This window comes from Bos mutus, chromosome 4, assembly GCF_027580195.1.
Source record: "Bos mutus isolate GX-2022 chromosome 4, NWIPB_WYAK_1.1, whole genome shotgun sequence".
In the NCBI taxonomy this organism is placed as follows: domain Eukaryota; kingdom Metazoa; phylum Chordata; class Mammalia; order Artiodactyla; family Bovidae; genus Bos; species Bos mutus.
Window position 1 is genome coordinate 87,207,150 of NC_091620.1, and position 22,950 is coordinate 87,230,099.

Consider the following 22,950-nt stretch of genomic DNA (forward strand, 5'->3'; position numbering starts at 1 on the left):
AGGTTTTTTTTTCTCATACCAACCCATATATGTGGATTCCAGAGAAATAGTGTAGATGCTCTCCTTTGCAAAGCAGAAATAGAGACACAGATGCAGAGATCAAACATGTGGACACCAAGGGGGAAAGGGAGGAGGGTGTGATGAATTGGGAAATCAAGATTGACGTGTATGCACTGTTGATACTGTATATAAAATAGATAACCAATGAGAACCTTCTGTATAGCTCAGGGAACTCTACTCAATGTTCTGTGGTACCTAAATGGGAAGGAAACCCCCCAAAAAGGGGACATGTGTACATGTGTAGTTGATTTACTTTGCTATACAGCAGAAACCAATGCAACATTGCAAAGCAACCATACTCCAATAAAAATTAATTTTAGAAAAACTGCAAACAAAACAAAACAAACAAAAAAAAAACCAACAGAGGATCAGGGAAGGGAAAAGGAAAATGGTTGGAATAAAAACCATCAATTACTATTTTTGCCTTTCTTTTTTCTGTGCCTGTGCTATCCTCTTGAGAACACTTAAACCTTTCCTTTCTATCCATTCATGTCAGAATTCTGTTGAGTTATATATCAGATACTTACCATTTTTCATTGACTCTTACATGCACATTTTCCCCACCTTTTAATGTTACTGAAATTGAGATGCATCATAATTTATGTCATGTGATGGTTTGTTTCATGGCCTTTTTCTTTTTAAATAATAAATAAAATAATGTGCACCTTAAAATTGGTGGCATTTTACAATCAATAAAATAAATTAACTCTTTTTTTGGAGGCAGTTGTCTAATGTTAATTTGCTAAGTGAAGGAATTTGAAGCAGTTTGCTAGCAGTCAGTCACTGCAGCAGCTTTTCAGCAAACAAATGGCCATCGACATTTCCTGGGCAGTCATGGTGTTCTTCCTGCCTGGGAGTGGAGTCCATTTTTCATTTGAACTTAGGTTGACCCTGTGATTTATTTTGATCAAAAGAATATGGGAGACGTGACACTGTGCAACTTTGGGGCTGTCAGAGACTTCCAGTTCTTTTGGAGAGCCAGGAACCTCCATGTAACCAAACTAAGACTGCTGAATGATGAGAGACACATGGAGAGAGAGGCGTTTGGAGGAGAAGGGAAGTCTCCCCGCCAACACTTAGCCCCAAGTGCTCTGAGCATGTGAGTGAGGCCATCTTGCATCTTCCAGCCCCAGTCGATTCGCCTCAAATAACACCACTTGAAGCAGAGGTAAACAATCCCCATTGAGCCTGCTCTGAATTCCCAGGATCCTGAACAAGAGCTGGGTTTTTGTTTGAAGCCCCTGTATTTTAGGGTTGTTTGTTAGGTGGTGATAGATAACTGAGAGGGCAATTGAGTTAGGACTTAAGTCCTACAAACATTTTTTTCAATTTTTCCCAACTTGGAGCAAACCCTCTCCCCTCAGATAAAGAAATATCCTTCAGTGTTTCTCATTGTTTCCCAAACTGCCCACGTTTCTCCCTGTTCAGATTTCCCAGCACCAACAAAACAATCCTAACGTACTATGAGGAGTCACAGTCCAAAAACAAATCCTGCTGGGATTCTCATTTCCTCAAATCACCTTCCCACTTAAAATTGTTTCTACTCAATGTGGTAGTGCTTCATGGGGGTATCCGCGACTCCTAAAATGTGTTTTTCTACCTAATCTAAAGTACAACTACGTAATCACTAGGGAACCCCCTCCAAAAATGTCCAGTGCTTCTAAACAAGAAATGGCATGGCAATTCTATGAGGATACACGTTGACAACTATTGTTCAAGATCACGATTACTCAGAGAAACTGAACTGCATCCAACAGACCCGAGAACAACTATGGCACAAGGTGTGTTTGCCAAAGCAACAATCACAGTGGAGGCATGTCTCCTGAGAATGGCCACTCAGAACAGCTAACCCTGCTGACCAAGCAGGATATCCTCAGTGTGTGCAGCAGTTTCTCAATAGGAAGCATGAGAATTAGGAACATTGCAAAAGGAAGGGCAAGAACATTGAGAGACTAATATCCGGTGAGGTGTGAGGGGGAAACTTAAGCTACTCACTTTGCAGGAACAACCTCACATGGAAAGCTATTTTGGTAGCCAAGTGTGGAAAGTTAACTGTAACCAAATAAAACCAGGGGGTCATAAAGCCAGGAATGTGTATGAATGCATGAGTCTGGTTTTCCTAAGCTTATTTGCTCTTTCAGGAGAAAATTTCCTCTATTGCTCCATGAAATATGAGTGTATATGTGTTTTACCCTTTAATAAAACAAACCACATTATCTCTTAAGGTCCCATTATTCCTATTCCACAGCTTAATCCAAGTATGCAATCCAGTAATTATAACTGATTTAACATTTCTTTAAAATTGAAGCACACTACTTTTTCCTTTTTTCTGCCTAACCTTTTTAAAGGGACAATAAAATTGAGAATGAAATATCTTCTGCAGTCTTTGACTGGCACCCGAGACCTTCCCCAGGATCTAGCTGGGGTTATAAAACCTTTCATGAGTTCCAGTCAATTGGTCAACCCAGAAAGTCCATCCATATGAAACCTGTGGACATCGATCTACTGATGGGGGTAATAAAGATGCAGATTAATACCATCTTTATTATGATTTAGTGGAGAATCATACTTGACTTTGGATTGCTATATAACATCTGGGAGAGACGTTAACCCAGAAGGAAAACTGTAGAACGGGATCACCAAGAAAAAGCAAACCACAAAGGAAGGGGAAAGTGGTGTCAGAAAAGTTCAGTCTGACAGATACGGCCATGAATTTACTGACTTTATTTGCAATGAGACATTAAGAAAGGCATCCTTTCCCTACCAAATACCAAAGCACATTTTTGTTTTATCACTGTGGCAAAGACACAATGATCGACTTTAAGTTGGCAACGTCATTTTGAGGCCCCCTTGCCTTTCCTCTAGACTGCATCAGCAGTTTGCCAGATATCATAGGCTGTGCATTAAAAAACCTCATTCCAAGCTAAAAAGAAGCACTGTTGGTTTTTCTTAAATCTAGAAAAAATATTTTTTTTTCACTTTCTCCTCTAGCAAAGGAAGTAAGGGAATTCACACCAGATCAGAGACCCAAAGGTGAGTTCCCTGGGGTTTGACCCTTCTCTCTTAACAGGAATAGCTTTAAGTAACTTTGGGGGTGACAGTGTGAGATGTCCTCATGACCTTTCCCCAGCCCTCAACATTTCCCTCACAGCACAGGAGTGTTTTCACTTCTCTTTGTGATGCTCTGCTGAAGGACTGCCAGTTAAACCTACTTCTAAAGATGCAAATGGCCCAGCAAGGAAGGTAGGATGATAGGCACTCTGATCTTCCCTTGGGGCTGAGCATATAGAATGGGACAAGGCAGGGCTCAGGAAATGTGCGCTGAAAGTTTGAAGGTTGACTGTACATGGGTTACTGATCTTGTTAGGACTTCCAGGTGGGGCACCAGAGCTCTGAGGGGCACCTCAGATACTGATGCCAAGGAGCAGGGCAGCTGATGGGGGGAGATGACACTGTGGAAATCAGGACCTTTGTGACACAGGACAAGGGCAGTGGGAAGCACTGGGCATTCAGGGAGAGGGACTTCCAAGATGACACAGGGCACACAGGTTGGTGGAAGGGGGCCTTTCAAAGTACATGGGGTCTCAGGTCAGCCCGATTTTCTGAAAGATGATGAAGGAATACTTCTCTTCCTTCTCTTCCTCCCACCTTCTGTGCCTAGGAACTAAGACTCCAGTGGGAACTGTTGGTACCAAGACTTAACTTTGGACTGGGCCTTCTTTAACCTCTTTGGCACCCGTGAACTGATTTCTTCTCAGTCACTCTTGTTAACTGTATTACATAGCACATGATATTCTGTGAACCACAGGCTTACAGAAACAATTTGTGGGCTGTTTTTAAGGTAAGACTATCTACATCTCATTAAGATGTTTGCCAGTCTGTCTCTTGTGACTACACCCAGAGTCTTGCTAAAATCAATTCCTCTTGGTCAGCATAGAGAGCCATAATGTGCTAATCAGGGTTGGACTTGAAACAGCTGGGCAATGAACCAGTTTCCTTTATCTTCCTTTGCATTGTCAGTGGTCATCATGATTCATATGACATAGTTCCTCGAAAGACAAACCGAAAAAGATGATGGAACAGAACTCACAAAATACCTTCTATTGCCTATGGCTTATGCATGTGTGTGTGTGCTTAGCCACTCAGTCATGCCCAACTCTTTGCAACCCCATGGACTGTAGCCCGCCAGGCTTCTCTGTCCATAGGAATTCAATAGGCAAGAATACTGGAGTGGGTTCCCATGCCATCCTCCAGGGGATCTTCCCAACTCCGGGATTGAACCCAGGTCTCCTGCTTTGCAGGCAGATTCTTTACCTTCTGAGCCACCAGGGAAGCCCATGGCTTATGCATACACATTTTAATATTATCTATAAGTGCATAGTTAAGAGTGTTTTGGTTTTAGAGTTGGAAGCATAAAATGAAACTATGGTAATTAACTATAGTTATTGGGCAATTGTATTTGCTTCTAATCTATTTTTTAGCTGACATACTGCAAACAAAGTAAAAGACAGTGACTATTAGCACAAAGCTGATTCCTCCAATGTGGGAATAGAAGGAAATAAGACTTCATAAGTACATATGTAACACAGACAAATTACAATTTTTTAGATTTTTTTAGATTAAATATTATAGATTAAAGGGGTTCCCAGGTGGCACAGTGATAAAGAATCTGCCTGCCAAGGAAGAGACACAAGAGACGTGAATTCAATCCCTGGTCAGGTAGATTCCCTGGAGAAAGAAATAGGAATCCACTCCAGTATTCTTGCCTGGAAAATTCCTTGGACAGAGAAGCCTGGAGGGCTATAGTCCATGGAGTCACAAAAAGTTGGACACGACTGAATGACTGAGCACACACAGCTATGGATTGAAATCCTTAAGTCTGAATCTTCTTGTAACAGTATAGTTACAAGAGAAGGTCCAATCAGGATATAACAAGATTATAAGACCATTAGTTCAGTGGTTCTCAAAATGAGGCCAGAGAACCCCTGGGGACACCTGGTTCTAAAGGAGATTCACAAAACCCTGGGTTTTTCCAACTACATATCTGTAAAGCTGGATTTTCTTCATATTCTTCTGTTAAAACAGCATAACTAACAGGTTCAAATGTGGAAGTAGATGTGAGATTCTAACTGTCCTCCCTGAGGCCAGACACTAAATAAATTTCCCAAAATATAACACATGACAGTCTTCTCAATACATTTTGGAGAAGGAAATACAGTTTTCATGAAAAGCATGTTATTTATGTTAGCATGTAAAGGATTAGTTATTATATTGAATGAACAAAAAGATTACAAAAAATTCTTTGGTTTTAACTTCTAACGCGGTAAATATTAACAGAAACTTCATAAGTTTTAAGAGTGGAAAAGAGTCCTGGTACTAAGATGTTTGAGAAGTGCTGCATGAACATGGCTCAAGCAAATTCTCTAAATTCTAACTATATAAAGCCTGTTTCTTCAGCATAAGCTGGTTTCCACCTTCACCTCCTGCCCAGTTTCCCTCCAACTGTATGCTCATGTCCAGGGGTAATAAAAAATTTTAGCAACTGGTAGTCCATAGTGTCGCAAAAGAGTCAGACGTGACTTAGTGACTAAAGAGCAACAGCAAAGGCATGGAAGCCCATCAGTCAAAACGTTTGTCCAACCAGGAAGCGCAGACTGTGGCTGAAAGCAGCGGGGTTAGCCCACTCTCTGAGCATCCAGGTCTGCCCTCTGAATTCCACCTGCCTGTGGGCAAGTCAGAGCTCTCTCTCCCGCCCAGCCAGCTGCTCTGCTCACAGGTGAATCTAGTCGAGTGCCTGACATGTTGTCAGGGGCTGAGCCCTGTGTGCCCGAGCCCATGTTTACCTACACTGAGTACAAACCCTTTGCCTCAGTAGCCCTTCCTCTGGTTTGGAGAGACATGAGGTAGAGTTTCTCTGCAATGACAAGAATGGAAAAGGTCACCAACCATTTTATTACCATCCCAATTTGCCCCGAGTAGGTTGTGCATTGTCTTAAACACAGGTCAGATTTGTTGAGGCTTAAGGAATAGGTGAAATTCCTCCAGAGATCTTCGGTTAACCAAACCACTTCAACCACTTCAGTTAAAACCCAGTTAGCACTTTGCACAGAGTGCAGCAGAGTTAGCTTCTCACCAGAAATGCATGGAATGTACTTAGATGTCTTTTTGGTGGGGCGAGATTACGAGAACTGGGAAAACCAGACGCGGGGGATTTCCGAAGCTGAGGCCGAGCTGATGACTGCCAAGGCTGCACGCTTAGCCTGCGTTCTCCTGCAAAGTGAACTTCCCCACGCACTGACTCCTTCCCTCTGACTTGCTGCTCTGGGTTGATTGGTGTCCTCCAAAATTCATATATTGATATCCTAACCCCCAGGTGTTCAGAATGTGACCTTGTGTGGAGACAGGGTCTTTACAGTGGTAATCCAGTTACATAAGGTCATTAGCGTGGGTGTAAACCCAGCGTGTCTGGTGTCCTTATGAAAAGGGGAAGTTTGGACACAAGGATGCGTGCAGAGGGAAAATGGATAAAGATGCAGGGAGAAGGCCAAGTGAGTATGAAGACAGGCATCTGTAAGCCAAGGAGGGAGGCCTGGAATAGATCCGTCCCTCACAGCCCTCAGGGATCCCTTCTCAGGGATCTCTGCTCCCCAGTCCTGCCAGAACCTGACCCCCCGACTATGGGTTCGATGCATTTTGTAGGAGCTGTGCCATCTCTAATCTGTGTGAAGTTGGCTTTGATGTTGCTGCTGACTGTGGCATGCCCCAACCCAACTCGCTCTCACCCTCTCACACCCTCTTCTGCTCAGCACTGCCCCACGGTCTTCATTCTTCTCTTCTCATACAGAGCAGACAGCCCGCGTTAGCCACTCTCTGCATGGCTTCTGCTACTTAGATGCCACGTCTTGTGGATTATTCCTTCCAGTTTCTTCTCACTCTGCCTCTCCTTCTGTGCCCACTGAGGGCGTCCTTGGTCAGGCCATTGGTGGCCCATGCATGAACACTGGGTGACACTATTTGAACACCAAGGCCATTTTGACTTGGGGGCACCTGGAAGTGTGGAGTAAAGGATATGGGAATTCAAAGGAGTGATGAAGTGAGGGGCAAGGATGGGCTTGCGAGGTAGGGACTGGGAAAGGCCAATTTTCAGGGAGTTGGTGGGGTGGAGGGGTAAGGGCATCTAGTGCCCAGACTTAATGGTGATAAAGAGAAGTTGAGAGTTCGGTGGCTTGTTTCTGAAATCAACAACCGCCCCCGGAATGGCAGTGCCGTGTGTCATGTGTCATTGCAGAAGACTTCTCCTGCTTGCTTGAATTTCCTTCCTTGAATCTGGCACACACTAGCACTGCATTTAAATATACAATTTTGGCCAAAAGTACCATTTCATTTATCCATACAGCCAACACATATTTACTGAATATAATTCTCAGTATGGAGATTTTGTAGGAAACAAGGCTGACCAAATCCCTGTTACTCTACTACCATTCTCTTCAACAACTCCTACTCTAATAATATTTTAAAGTTGATTCTTAAAGGATGAATCATCAAATTAATACATGTGTATACGCACACTCATTGCTAGACATACATATGACAAATATATTACTAAAGCCCCAACTATAGACTTTTAATTCATTTGTTATAATCAAAATGAAGATACTCAGGAGTGAAGATATTCAGTGGTCACTGAGGTGATGGGCTCTGTGAAAACTGTAATTATTTTCTTTTGATGGCTTTTTCATGTATTGGATGAAATGGAAAAATATGGGGACATTTTCAAAACTGTAAGAATTATCCCCTCCATCATTCCATTGTTTGGTTTTCAGTGTTTTCGTCTTTCAACTTTTAAGATTGAGAACTCTTAAGTCTGCTTTTCAAAGTTCATGGGAGGAGGACAAATTTAGTTGCCTGTTGCTGAGTTGGTATTGTTCTAACTCCTTACAGTTGTCATATAAATAGCTTTCAGTTTTTAATTTTGAAAGGCAAAGAGATAAGCTGATGCCTCCATCCTTCTCCCGGTTCCCCTGTTCAGATACCCCAAAGCACCAGCGAGACAGGCAGTCCTCCTCTCCTCTCATCCAAGGGCAAGACAACTTTTTCTCAATTTTTTTCTCTCGAATAACCATAGGTTTTCAGAGAAGGCCAACAGTTCAAACTATTATATGGCATTAAAAAAAAATAAAAGGAATCACACACAGACCTTGCAGACGGTCAGAGATAATAAGTTATAAACTGCTGGGTAATCTGGATTTAGACCACCTAAAGCAGAAGTTGGGTCCATATTGGGCAAGCATGGAAGACAAATGCCATCTGTGAGTAAGCATTAGATTCATCATGCTCCAGGTCTCCTTTCCGCTGTCCACTTGCTTGCTCAGACTTGGCAAGGGTCCAGTGGAGGAAATAGGGGGAGAGGAAGCCAGTGGAGAATGACCAGTTTTTGTACTCAAGCTTCCTGAAGGGCTAATTTGTCTGGACTTGCTTGTAACGTTTTGGAGAAATACCTCACACGTGACAAAGGGAGAAGTTCTGGTTATAGAAGTGAGAATTATCTAGATTGTCCCTGGGGTCATGGGCAGGAGGAGGTGAAAAAGATGTGCCTTTGGTGATGGTGTCTATATACGCAAACAAGAAGAGAAATCATAGAAAGAAGGGTCCCTGGAGATTTAGCTCTTGTCCCTGAACCCTGGTCACCTTGCCTTACCTTTGGGCTCCTGGGCCTTGTGTGTGGGGCTGCATGTGTCAGTTATTCTTGCCATGTGATTTTAAAGTTGGTATATATTGAATGAGATTTTCCAGGTGTCAGGCCCTGAACTGTACATGTTGCAGGCATTGTCTAGTGCAGTCTTCCTAGCACACAAAGACTACTCAGCCCCAGTTGTTAGAGAATAACGCTGAGATACAAAAATCATAAAAAAAAACACAATTTGCCCCAAATCACAGATTCGCTCTGTTTTATCTCCCAGCACTTCTGAAGTACCAAATCATTCAATGCCTTCATTAGTTTTGTTTTTTTTATCCTCTTTCAACATTCTCTGCCATACAGAGTATGTACAGGAACCTTCCTGTGTGCCATTAATTCAGAATTCAGCAAGTCTTTCCAGAGAATTATTAGCTGCTAAATGGAGTGAAAATGTATAGCCTCTGCGCTGAAAAAGCTCATCCACATCCATTCGTTCAACTATCCAGCAGGGTTTTCCTAAGCACATCCCTTGTCCCAGGCAGTGTACTAGGTGCTAGAAATAAACAGCCAAATAAGGTACTGTGTTTAGCGTTAATAATGAGAGTAACAATGCCATCCTGGTGACTCAGATGGTAAAGTGTCTGTCTACAATGTGAGAGACCTGGGTTTGATCCCTGGGTTGGGAAGATTCCCTGGAGAAGGAAATGGCAACCCACTCCAGTACTCTTGCCTTGAAAATCCCATGGACAGAGGAACTTGGTGCAGGCTACTATCCAAGGGGTCTCAAAGAGTTGGGCATGACTGAGTGACTTCACTTACTAACAATGCTGGTAATAACAGCTAACATTTACTGAGCACTCGATGGTGTGCCCTGTGCTAAGTACTTTGTATCTATTTACTCGTCATTCCTCAGCACAAGTGACTCAGGTACCATTACCACAGTCTTCATTTTACAGATGAGGAAACGGAGACACAGAGAGACTGAGAGACAGTCTTGCTGGAGTCAAGACTGAAACAGAACCAGTGTAGATACTGTACATCCTTGTTGGAAACCAGTGCAACAAAGTATATTTGTAATGAAGTGAAATTCTTGAAAACTGAGGTCAATCCATGGTCATTTGAGCCCAGGGAAATCAGTGCTCAAACGTGTCTGTCCAAGGGTTCAAGATGGGTGCCTGGTCCTTAAGTGGGCATGTGGCTCTTGGCAAAGTTAGGATAGGAGAGCTGCTAGAGTGTGGAGATCTGGGTATTCAAGAGGCAGAAATGAAATTATTACACTTTCTTTCAGCTTCATTTCAGATATATAGAGATGTTTCTGTAACAGTGGAATTCAGGGTTACGTGGAAGAATGGCTTTGGTTGTGCTGGAGAGTCAGCACATCCTAGTAAGAATCCTGAGATGGTTATTTCCCTTATTAAGTTTCAAATGTAAGGTGTGTGTTCATTTACTCATTCAAGAGATATTTATTAAATGCCTACTGTATACCCAGAAACTGTTATAGGCCTTTGGAATACACAGTAAACAAAACAGAAAAAATATACTTACTCTCATGGAAGTTACATTGTTGTAGGTAAGACCTGTGAAAAAGCATTGCCAATAGGGAACTGGGAGTGTGGGCCTAGGGACCTGCAGCTTGGATTTAAGTAAGACAGCCAGGCGAGCCTCACTGAGCAGATAACATCTGAATAAAGTCCTAAAGCAGGTGGGAATAGCCAGTGCCAGGATTCTAGGGTGGGAGGTGCCCTTTGTGCTTCAAGAGCAGCCAGGAGGCCAGTGTGGCTGAAGACAAGCAGGAGGAGGGGTCAGAGGGAAAAAGCATGATAGGGCCCTGTGGACAACTCTAAAACCTTGGCTTTCCCTTTGAATGAAACAGGGAGGGCAGTGTATTGGAGGCACTGAGGAAGAGTTTGATTCTGGTTACAGTTTGAAGTCAGCAGATGAGATGTTCTGTAGACAGTAAGCAATCTGGGTATCAGAGAAGGAAAGGCATCAAGGACTGCACTGTGGCCTTTGGCTGGAGCACCTGGAAGGATGGAGAAGCTCTTAACAGTGAAGGGAAGACCTTTTGTGGAATCGTGGGGAGAAGACCAGGCATTCTGTATCAGGAGAGGCTGTGAGGCATCAAGTGGAGAGGTGAAGCTGGAACTCTCGGGGATGTGGGCCAGGGTGCAGAAGAGAGGGCTGAGCTGGGGGTGACAGTTAGGGAGCCCTCAGCATACAAGTGCTGTGCAAGGCCAAAGACAGCTGAAGTCACCAGGGGAGTGAGATAAAGAGTAGAAGAGGACTGAGAACTGAGTGTTAAGAGGTTGGGGAGAGGCAGCCAAGTGGACAGAAGAAACAGCCAAGTGGTAGGAGGCAGCGAGAGTGTGGGGTCCCAGAGGCCAGCAGAGCACCTGCTGTTAGGAGGGTCCTGGTTTGTCTGCCTGTCCAGAGGGACAGGACTCCTTGAATGAAAGTCAAGTCTGTGCCTCACTCAGGGTCTAGGAGTCAGGAGTTAGTCAGATAGACAGTTTTAAGAGAGAGAAACAGCTTTACTTTCCCTGCCACAAGGAGAAACAAAGATTGTTAAAGCACTTTTCATAATTGGGTCCTGTTAGAAGGACCCATGTGAGTTCAGTCATGAATGAAGATGTTAGCAACATCAATTAGTCATTAAGCCACTTCTTCATTTGCTGTGTACATGTGGTTTCTAACCAGGCAGGGATTTGTTTAACAAAACAATCATGGTCTTCATTTCCCTCACATCCTTGAATCTAAAGATCAGTTTTGAAATGTTAAGTCATGCTATACTGTACCCCTAGAGTGTCTTACTTTCGTTTTTCTAATTTTATAAGGAAATATATAAATATATAGATAGATAGATAGGACCTTAATGAACACATGTGAAATAAAAACCAAAGTTCTCCTTGTACTCGCCAACATATTCACCTTTTTATGCCTTTGAAATGCATTTACCAGCCATCTGCAGACCCTCGAACCCCTGAGCTGTTCCCACAGTATTCATGACTTTAAAATGGTCCATTCTTTAAATGGCTTCAGTCCTCTTTCATGCATCCCATCCACACCCTCTGGTTTGGACTGGATCCCAAAGAAGCTGGGTTTGGCTGCATCACAACATGGGCTCGAGACAGAGGGAAACCAAAGTCTGATTTCTGGGGAAACATTGGCAGGAGACACGAGCCACCTGAATGAAGCCATAGTTCTTCAGTGTCCTGTGAGCTCAGGCAGCTGGCCAGGCGGTTTGGAGAGCAGAGCCTGGAGTCACCCCTGAGGTCATGAGCTCTACCCCTGGATTATGGAGGCCCTTGCGGGCAAGCCTGGGGGCAGAGAGGGAGCTGATACAAGCTTGGTCCACTCATCCACTCAACATTCATTTGCCAAATGACTCCCATGTCTCATGTACTTCATTTCTTCATGAATTAACAGTATGTTTATTTTATTACATCAAAGAAACCAGACATAGCCTATGAATGAGAGGTCTGGAGATAAAGGATGGTTTAAGGTTGGGGGAAAATAGCACAACTGTTGAGTCAGGCTGGCATGGGTTCAGATCCTGGCCACAGCTGTGTGTTATTTTGAGGGGTTGCTATCCCTCTTCGGGTCTCAGCAGTCTCCTCCAAAGGGAACACTGTGATGAAATCCTTGAGCACAGATGATATGGCAGCAACACCTGAGAGAGCGACTGTCACAGAGCAGGGAGTCAGGGTGTTGTAACAGGTTACCACTATTTCCTTTGCTGTCGCAGGGTGTGGGTGAAGGAGGAGGTCTAAAGGAGACTTCCTGTGCAGAGGCTAAGAAGCTGAAGAATTTTTGCTCTCTTCAGGCTATTTTCCTTCACACTTTGTCCTTGGTAGACATTGACCATCAATTGCCACCCTCCTTCCACTCCAGCCAGGATGGCCTCAGGGTGTGGATCCAGGCCAATACCAGTTCTCTGGAGTTTGCTGATGAGGTGTAACCTCTTTATCATGGTCATCCCAAACAGGAAACCAAGAGAGGCATTTCTGAGACCTTGTATGCTGATACCTTTTTGAATAAGGTGAAGGGATTCGATTCAACGGAGAAGGCAATGGCACCCAACTCCAGTACTCTTGCCTGGAAAATTCCATGGATGGAGGAGCCTGGTAGGCTGCAGTCCATGGGGTCGCTAAGAGTCGGACACGACTGAGCGACTTCACTTTCACTTTTCACTTTCATGCATTGGAGAAGGAAATGGCAACCCACTCCAGTGTTCTTGCCTGGAGAATCCCAGGGTCGGCGGAGCCTGGTGGGCTGCCATCTATGGCGTTGCACAGAGTTGGACACGACTGAAGCAACTTAGCAGCAGCATTCAACTCAAAGTCCTGGGCAGTGAAAATCTTCCAGTGAAAAGGCTTCCAGGCAGCCTGTTAGGCAGCCATGGAAGAAAGCCCTCAGGCAGGAACACATTTAGAAAGTAGTTCAGGGACTTCCCTGGTGGTCCAGTGGTTAAGAATCCATCCACCAGTGCAGGGGACGCAGGTTCGTTCCCTGGTCCAGGAATATTCCACATGCTGTGGGCTAACTAGGCCCATGTGCCACAACTACTGAAGCCTGTGTGCCTAGAACCTGTGCTCTGTAATAAGAGAAGCCACCACAGTGAGAAGCCCATGCGCTGCAACGAAGAGTAATCCTTGCTCACCTCAACTAGAGAAAGCCTGCACTCGGCAACAAGGACCCAGCACAACCATAAATAAATACATAATTTTTTTTTTAAGAAAGTAGTTCAAAAGTCCTTGATTCTCTTTTCTAAAAAAAATTGTATTTGAAGATAGTTGATTTGCAATGCAGTATTACTTTCAAGTGTACAACAAAGTGATTCAGGTATACATATACACATTCATTCTTTTTCAGATGCTTTTCTCGTATAGGTTATCAAAGAATATCCAGTAGAGTTTCCCGTGCTGTACACTAGTTCCTTGCTGGTTATTATCTTATATATAGTAATGTGTGCATCAATTCCATTAATTCATGTAAATCCCAAGCTCCTAATTTGTCCCTCCCCTCCACGTTTCTCCTTTGGTAACCATACATTTGTCTTCAAAATCTCTGAGTCTGATTCTGTTGTGTAAATAAATTCATTTATATCATTTTTATTTTTTAATAAAGGCCACAAATGACAAACCCACAGCAAACATTATTCTTGTTATTTATTTATTTATATTTGTTAATTTGACTGTTTCTTTTTGGCTGTGCTGGGTCTTTGCTGTTGTGCTCCCGCTTTCTCCGGTTGCAGCGAGTGGGGGCTACTCTTCGTTGAGGATCCCAGGCTCCAGGTGCCCGGGTTTCAGGAGTTGTGGCTCTCGAGCCCTAGAGTGCGAGGGCTCATTAGTTGCAGCACACGTGTTCAGTGCGTGGACTTAGTTACTCTGCAGTATGTGGAGTCTTCCCAGACCAGGGACCAAACCCATGTCCCCTGCATTGACAGGCAGATTCCTACACACTCTACCACGCAGGATGTCCTATATCATTTTAAAATTAGATTCCGCATGTGTGGTATCATATGATATTTGTCTTACCCTGTCTGACTTACTTCACTTAGTGTGATAATCTCTAGGTCTATTTATGTTGCTGCAAATGGTATTATTTTCTTGTTCATAACTGAGTAACAATCTATTGTGCATATGTACCACATCTTTATCCATTTCTCCATCAATGGACATTTAGGTTACTTCAACGTTTGGCTATTGTAAAGAGTGCTATAATGAACATTGGGGTGTATGTTTCTTTTCGAATTATGGTTTTCTCTTGGATATATGCCCTGGAGTGTGGTTGCAGGATCATATGGTAGCTCTTTATTTGTTTTTTAAAAGGAACCTCCATACTGTTCTCCATGCTGGTTGTACCAATTTTCATCCCCACCAACAGTGTAGGAGGGTTTCCTTTTCTCTACACCCTCTCCAGCATTTATTGTTTGTAGACTTTTTTATGGCCATTCAGCCAATGTAAAGTGATACCTAATTGATTGGCATTTCTCTGATAATTAGTGATATTGAGTATCTTTTCAAGTGCTTTTTGGCCGTCTGTATGTCTTCCTTGGAGAATTGTTTATTTAGATCTTCTGCCCATTTTTTGATTGGATTGTTTGTTTTTTTTGATACAGAGCTGCATGAACAGTGTATGTGAGAGTGACTCCCTTCTTAGTGATGGTAAATAGGTCTCCATCATCCGTGCCCCAGGAAAGGGTCCAAACAGCTTTGGGCAGCCCCACGTGCATGTGCAGCCTTTCTCAGGGCCTTGAACTTCCAAACAGCAGGAATTCACCACTCCCCCACTCACCACACTGCCCCCGCCCCCGCCACCCCTACTGCAGTTGCCACCTTCTTTCCCTCGCTCACCTGAAGTCCAGATCCCAGGAAGACACGAAGCGGGCTGAGTCCTCAGCTTCCTCCTTCAGTTACAATCCTGTGGCAGTCAGAGCCAGCAGTGAGGAAACGGGAAGTGCATTTTCTCCCCCTTTTGAAGGTGACGCCTAGGGTTTTACTGCTCACTTTCCAATCCCCATAGGTGAAAAAGATTTGGCACCATTGATACCCACCCCCACGCATAGGTTACTGAAAGTAGATCGTTGACGATGACCTAGCACTCACTACCTGAGGGAGGGAAGCAGCGGGAAGTGACAGCCAGGAGATTCTTGGTTTCAACTTCCTAATTTGGCCAGATGGGGCATTTTTTTCCTGCTGCCTGTTAGGCAAATCCGGGATGCTGCCCAAACTGGTGGTGTGTGTTGGGGAATGCCGCCATCGTGTGTGTTTGCTGATGACTCAGCTTATCTTGGGTCCTTTGAAAATGATATTTCCCGAGACGTGACTTCTTCCCTGCCAGGCGTCTTGTCAAAGATCCCAGGGTGGGGTGGGAGGCGGGGTGAGGCAAAAACCAAAAAAATCCAAAACAATGTATGAACAAAACCTGCTGTTTCTACAGCCTGCGTGGATCCTTCCAGATTCCAGTGTTACAGTCATTTCAAAAAACGTCCATTTTATTTCATGAGATAAACTTAGCAAAGCAGAAAACGCAGAAATTAGCATCCAGGTCCCAAGAATATAAATAACTCTATCAACCCAGCCTCTAAAGCCATATTGTCAGATGTAAAGAAAGTAGGAACCCTTGAAAACTGCATGGTGAGTTCATTGGGGGTGAAACCTGACTCAGTAAATCCAGAGATAAAACTTTAATGAGTCAATTAAACAAGAATGAGGTTAGATTGTAGATTCACTGTCTAATCATGGAAGTAATTTCCATGAAAAGAACAAGCAAGCACACTTGGGCACAGATAAGATACTAATGATGGGTAGGGTGAGGCCATGGAAGCTCTTAGGGTTGCTTTTCCTAGCATTGTGGATGGATGTCTTACAGTAAAATAACCAGTGAGGATCCCCTGTTCTGTACCAGCAACTTCCCACACATTAGCTCATTTACTCCCAATAGTAATCATACATACGAGGTGTTATTTTCCTTATCTTTCAGAAGGCAGAACAGGCTCAGAAAAACGTAGTAACTACCCCAGGTCACACAGTAGGAAATGGAGCTTGACTGTGAACCCACGTAGTCCTGACTCCAAGGTGTAGGCTGTTAACTGGCTCACTGCACAGCTTTCCAATCACAGCAGCAGAGAACAGTTTCCGTGGGCTTGTTTCAGTGCCCTGCGGGATTCCCTCAGCCTCCTACGGCCTCCTCTTTCTCTCTCTTTTTCTTAACCACAATATATATATTGTGGTTAAGAGTTCCCTCATTGTATATTAAGAAGCAGTATATTTTATGCAGTGAGCTGTCCTAAGGTGCCTCCTCCTCATCACCTGGATGGCTGGTCAGAGACCAGATATTTGCCAGGCCCACCTCCAGTGTCTGATTCTCTAGGTCTTAGGTGGAGCCTGAGGATTTCATTTCTTACGTATTCCCAGATGTTGCTGGTGCTGCTGGCCCAGATGACTATGGTGATGGACCACAGAGGTTTTTTTTTTTTTTTTTTTTAGCTACTGTACAGGTTAAAGAGGTCACTGTGGGTTGGCCTGCAACCAACAATCAATTGTAGTAACCACTAAGGTCAGTTTTCATTCCAATCCCAAAGAAAGTGAAAATGAAAGTGAAGTCGCTCAGTCGTGTCCAACTCTTTGCGACCCTGTGGATTGTAGCCCACCAGGCTCCTCCGCCCATGGGATTCTCCAGGCAAGAATACTGGAGTGGGTTGCCATTTCCTTCTCCAGGGGATCTTCCCAACTCAAGGATTGAACCCAGGTTTCCTGCATTGCAGGCAGACACTTTAACCTCTGAGCCACCAGGGAAGCCCAAGGCAATGCCAAAGAATGCTCAAACTACCGCACAATTGCACTCATCTCACACGCTAGTAAAGTAATGCTTAAAATTCTCCAAGCCAGGCTTCAGCAATATGTGAACCATGAACTTCCAGATGTTCAAGCTGGTGTTAAAAAGGCAGAGGAACCAGAGATCAAATAGCCAACATCCGCTGGATCATCAAAAAAGCAAGAGAGTTCCAGAAAAACATCTATTTCTGCTTTATTGACTATGCCAAAGCCTTTGACTGTATGGATCACAATAAAAAATGTGGAAAATTCTTCAAGAGATGGGAATACTGGACCACCTGACCTGACTCTTGAGAAACCTATATGCAGGTCAGGAAGCAACAGTTAGAACTGGACATGGAACAACAGACTGGTTCCAAATAGGAAAAGAAGTACGTCAAGGCTCCTTATTGTCACCCTGCTTATTTAACTTCTATGCAGAGTACATCATGAGAAATGCTGGGCTGGAAGAAGCACAAGCTGGAATCAAGATTGCTGGGAGAAATATCAATAACCTCAGATATGCAGATGACACCACCCTTATGGCAGAAAGTGAAGAAGAACTAAAGAGCCTCTTGATGAAAGTGAAAGAGGAGAGTGAAAAGTTGGCTTAAAGCTCGACATTCAGAAAATTAAGATCGTGGCATCCGGTCCCATCACTTCATGGCAGATAGATGGGGAAACAATGGAAACAGTGGCTGGCTTTATTTTCTTGGGCTCCAAAATCACTGCAGATGGTGACTGCAGCCACGAAATTAAAAGACGCTTATTCCTTGGAAGAAAAATTATGACCAACCTAGACAGCACATTAAAAAGCAGAGACATTACTTTGCCAACAAAAGTCCATCTAGTCAAGGCTATGGTTTTTCCAGTGGTCATGTGTGGATGTGAGAGTTGGACTATAAAGAAAGCTGAGAGCCAAAGTATTGATGCTATTGAACTGTGGTGTTGGAGAAGACTCTTGAGAGTCCCTTGGACTGCAAGGAGATCCAACCAGTCCATCCTAAAAGAAATCAGTCCTGGGTGTTCATTTGAAGGACTGATGTTGAAGCTGAAACTCCAATCCTTTGGCCACCTGATGCGAAGAGTTTACTCATTGGAAAAGACTCTGATGCTGGGAGGGATTGGGGGCATGAGGAGAAGGGGACGACAGAGGATGAGATGACTGGATGGCATCACCGACTTGATGGACGTGAATCTCAGTGAACTCCGGGAGTTGGTGATGGACAGGGAGGCCTGGCGTGCTGCGGTTCATGTGGTCACAAAGAGTTGGACACGACTGAGCGACTGAATTGAACTCTTTTTTTCTATGTAAAACTGACCTCTGAGTTCTGATAAGTATGTTTCAGACTCAGCGTATTTGGGCAGTGGATGTTTCTTGCCTGTTTGCAGTTGGCTTGGGTTCAAGCTGCAAACTCACGCATGGATAAGCTTGTAGCACTGCAGTGGCTGCAGGCTGAGGACTTTTTTTTTGTCCAGGCCCAACTGCCAGGGGATGAGGCGTTGGTCCAGGAATGTTGTTAGAATGCTGGCGGGTCAACACTTCTTCCCCTGAGCCTGCTCTGCTGTGCCTCCCTGCTTTCTACCCACCTCCCCCGCCAACTCCATTCTTGTCGAGTTTATTTACATCCTTTAACTAGTGCAAAAGCTGAAACTCCAGTACTTTGGCCACCTCATGCGAAGAGTTGACTCATTGGAAAAGACTCTGATGCTGGGAGGGATCGGGGGCAGGAGGAGAAGGGGACGACAGAGGATGAGATGGCTGGATGGCATCACTGACTTAATGGACGTGAGTCTCAGTGAACTCCGGGAGTTGGTGATGGACAGGGAGGCCTGGAGTGCTGCGATTCATGGGGTCGCAAAGAGTCAGACACGACTGAGTGACTGAACTAACTGAACTGAACTAGTGCAAATAAGTAGAGGAAAACAATAGAATGGGAAAGACTAGAGCTCTCTTCAAGAAAATTGGAGATATCAAGGGAACATTTCATGCACGAATGGACTTGATAAAGGACAGAAATGGGAAGGACCTAATAGAAGCAGAAGAGATTAATAAGCGGTGAAAAGAATACATAGAACTATACAAAAAAGGTCTTAATGACTCAGATAACCACGATGGTGTGGTCACTCACCTAGAGCCTGACATCTTGGAGTCTGAAGCCAAATGGGCCTTAGGAAGTATCACTACAAACAAAGCTAGTGAGGTGATGGAATTCCAGCTGAGTTATTTCAAATCCTAAAAGATGATGCTGTTAAAGTGCTGTACTCAATCTGTCAGCAAATTTGGAAAACTCAGCAATGGCCATAGGACTGGAAAAGGTCAGTTTTCATTCCAATCCCAAAGAAGGACAATGCCAAAGAATATTCAAACTACCGCACAATTGTGCTCATTTTCCATGCTAGTAAGGTAATGCTCAAAATTCTTCAAGCGAGTCTTCATTAGTATGTGAACTGAGATCTTCCAGATGCACAGCTGGGTTTAGCAAAGACAGAGGAACCAGAGATCAAATTGTCTACATTTGTTGGATCATACAGAAAGCAAGGGAATCCCAGAAAAGCATCTACTTCTGCTTCATCGACTATGTGAAAGCATTTGACTGTGTGTATCACAACAAACTGGAAAATTCTTCAAGAGATGGGAGTACCAGACCACCTTACCTGTCTCCTGTGAAACCTGTATATGGGCCAAAACTCAATAGCTAGAACTGTACAATGGAACAATGGACTGGTTCAAAATTGGTAAAGGAGTATATCAAGGCTGTATATTATCTGTTTATTTTATATGCAGGGTACATCACGTGAAGTGCTGAGCTGGATGACTCACAAGCTGGAATCAAGATTGCCGGGAAAAATATCAACAACCTCAGATATGCGGATGATATCACCGTAATGGCAAAAAGTGAAGAAACTATAGAGCCTCTTGATGACAGTGAAAGAGGAGAGTGAAAAAGCTCGCTTAAAACTCGGCGTTCAAAAAACTAAGATCATGACATCTGATCCCATCACTTCATGGCAAATAGGTGGGGAAACAATGGAAACAGTGACAGACTTCTTTTTCTTGGGCTCCAAGATCACTGCAGATGGTGACTGTAGCCATGAAATTAAAAGATGCTTGCTCCTTGGAAGAAAAGCTATGACAAGCCTAGACAGCATATTAAAAAGCAGAGGCATTACTTTGCCAACAAAGGTCCTTATAGTTAAAGCTATGGTTTTTCCAGTAGTCATGTATGGATGTGAGGGTTGGACCATAAAGAAAGCTGAGCGCTAAAGAATTGATGCTTTTGAACTGTGGTGTTGGAGAAGACTCATGAGAGTCCCTTTGACTTCAAGGAGATCAAACCAGTCAATCCTAAGGGAAATCATTCCTGAATATTCACTGGAAGGACTGATGCTGAAACTGAAGCTCCAGTACTTTGGCCACCTCATGCAAAGAACTGATTTATTAGAAAAGACCCTGATGCTGGGAAAGATTGAAGGCAGGAGGAGGAGATAACAGAGCAAGAGATGGTTGGATGGCATCACTGACTAGATGGACATGAGTCTGAGTAAACCCTGGGAGATAGTGAAGCACAGGGAAGCCTGGTGTGCTGCAGTCCATGGGGTCATGAAGATTCGGACACGACTTAGTGACTAATAACAGCAACTAGTGCTGTCCAAAAGAAGTAGATGTGAGCCACGTATGTAATTTCATTTTTCTAGTAGTGACATTAAAAATATCTTATATTCTATTATTTTCCCTTCAAGTCTTTGAAATACGGTGTTATTTCACCCTGCAGCGCATCTCAGTTCAGACCAGCTGTATTTTCCATGTCGAGTTGCCATGTGTGGCTGATAACTGCTGTGCTGGACAGTGGCATTCTCCTGCATTTGGAATTACTGCGAAGTCTGAACCTAGAAAGAACCACTTTATGAAAGGTGGTAATATCAACATATTCATACCTTTGCATTGGTTTATCTTTTTTAAACAAACAGATGTAGCCAAAACAGCTGTATCTCAGCATCGACTGAGACATCTGTTAAGGATACGATGCCCATGCTTAACCACAGAGCTACTGAGTTAGAATGGCGGTAGAGGGAGATGGCTCTGCATTTTTAAAGGGTCCCTGGGGTAATTTTGCAGCATCCAGCGCAGGACTTTTCACACAGGGACATTTACAAATCAGCAGACAGTGAAGTACAAAACCCCATCTAGGAGTGTCAGCCTTGGGGCCAGAAGCCAGAGTCTAGCTTCTTTTTTACTATTTGTCAGTCTATTTCACTTGTTCCTGAAGCCTGATTTGCGTGGTACTGACAGATCAACATTTTAAATCATTTAGCAGAATTAGGTTAGCATCCAATTTGTAGAAAAATGCTGTTCACTAGGCTTTCTTATCTTGCTTTTGTGACGGAGTTTTTTAGTTTGACACCAGTATGTGGAAATTTGTAGGCACGGGCTGCCACCTACTGATGGAAGGTGGTGTTGACACATGTTAGAAGGAATGTGGGCTTGCCCTTGCTGGTAGAGATGAGTGCCGTTTATACACAAGGTTCTCCACAGTGGTCCCTAGAACAGCAGCAACAGCATCCCCTGGGAACTTGATAGAAATGCAGAATCCCTGGGCCTTCCTCCAGATCCACTGGATTGGAAACTCTGAGAGTGGGTCCAGCTCTCTATGGTTAATAACCTCTCCAGGTGAGTATAAAGCATGCTGAAGTGTGAGGACCAGGCTGCAGCCCAAAGTCATGGTTCTTGATCTCTTACCTGCGTGCGAAGTTGCTCTGGGGAAAAGGTACAAATGCACATACATCCAGACTTAACAACTACTTGAGGAGAGTTCAGAGACCACATGAAATTAGAATTCGCTTCAAATCCTTTGGCGGTGGTGGGTGGGGACGAGGTAGAGGTGAAGGGTGGTCTAATTTTCTCGCATATGGTGTCCTATGTGCTCTGGTTTAAGGGTCTGTGTCCTGGTTAGACTCGATGGGTTTTAGAATACTGGCAGCCTATATCGTAGCTTTGTCTAGATTAGAAAAATGTACCTTTACTCAAAATCATGTTTTTAAAATTAGCATCTCTAAAATCTTTTAGTGGTAAAACTATCTCAACAATATTATAGTAAACACAAACTTTATGTTAATTCTGTATAAATTAAACAAATCATTTGTTAATGATCCAAAAATAGGAAGCCTGAAATTTTCTTCAGAATAATTAGGAATTAAATATCATTAAAGCCTTTGACTGTGTGGATCACAATAAACTGTGGAAAATTCTGAAAGAGATGGGAATACCAGACCACCTGACCTGCCTCTTGAGAAATTTGTATGCAGGTCAGGAAGCAACAGTTAGAACTGGCCATGGAACAACAGACTGGTTCCAAATAGGAAAAGGAGTATGTCAAGGCTCCTTATTGTCACCCTGCTTATTTAACTTATATGCAGAGTGCATCATGAGAAATGCCGGGCTGGAGGAAGCACAGGCTGGAATCAAGATTGCCAGGAGAAATATCAATAACCTCAGATATGCAGATGACACCACCCTTATGGCAGAAAGTGAAGAGGAACTAAAGAGCTTCTTGATGAAAATGAAAGAGGAGAGTGAAAAAAGTTGGCTTAAAGCTCAACATTCAGAAAACGAAGATCATGGCATCTGGTCCCATCACTTCATGAGAAATAGATGGGGAAACAGTGGAAACAGTGGCTGACTTTATTTTTCTGGGCTCCAAAATCACTGCAGATGGTGACTGCAGCCATGAAATTAAAAGACGCTTACTCCTTGGAAGGAAAGTTATGACCAACCTAGATAGCATATTGAAAAGCAGAGACATTACTTTGCCAACAAAGGTCTGTCTAGTCAAGGCTATGGTTTTTCCTGTGGTCATGTATGGATGTGAGAGTTGGACTGGGAAGAAAGCTGAG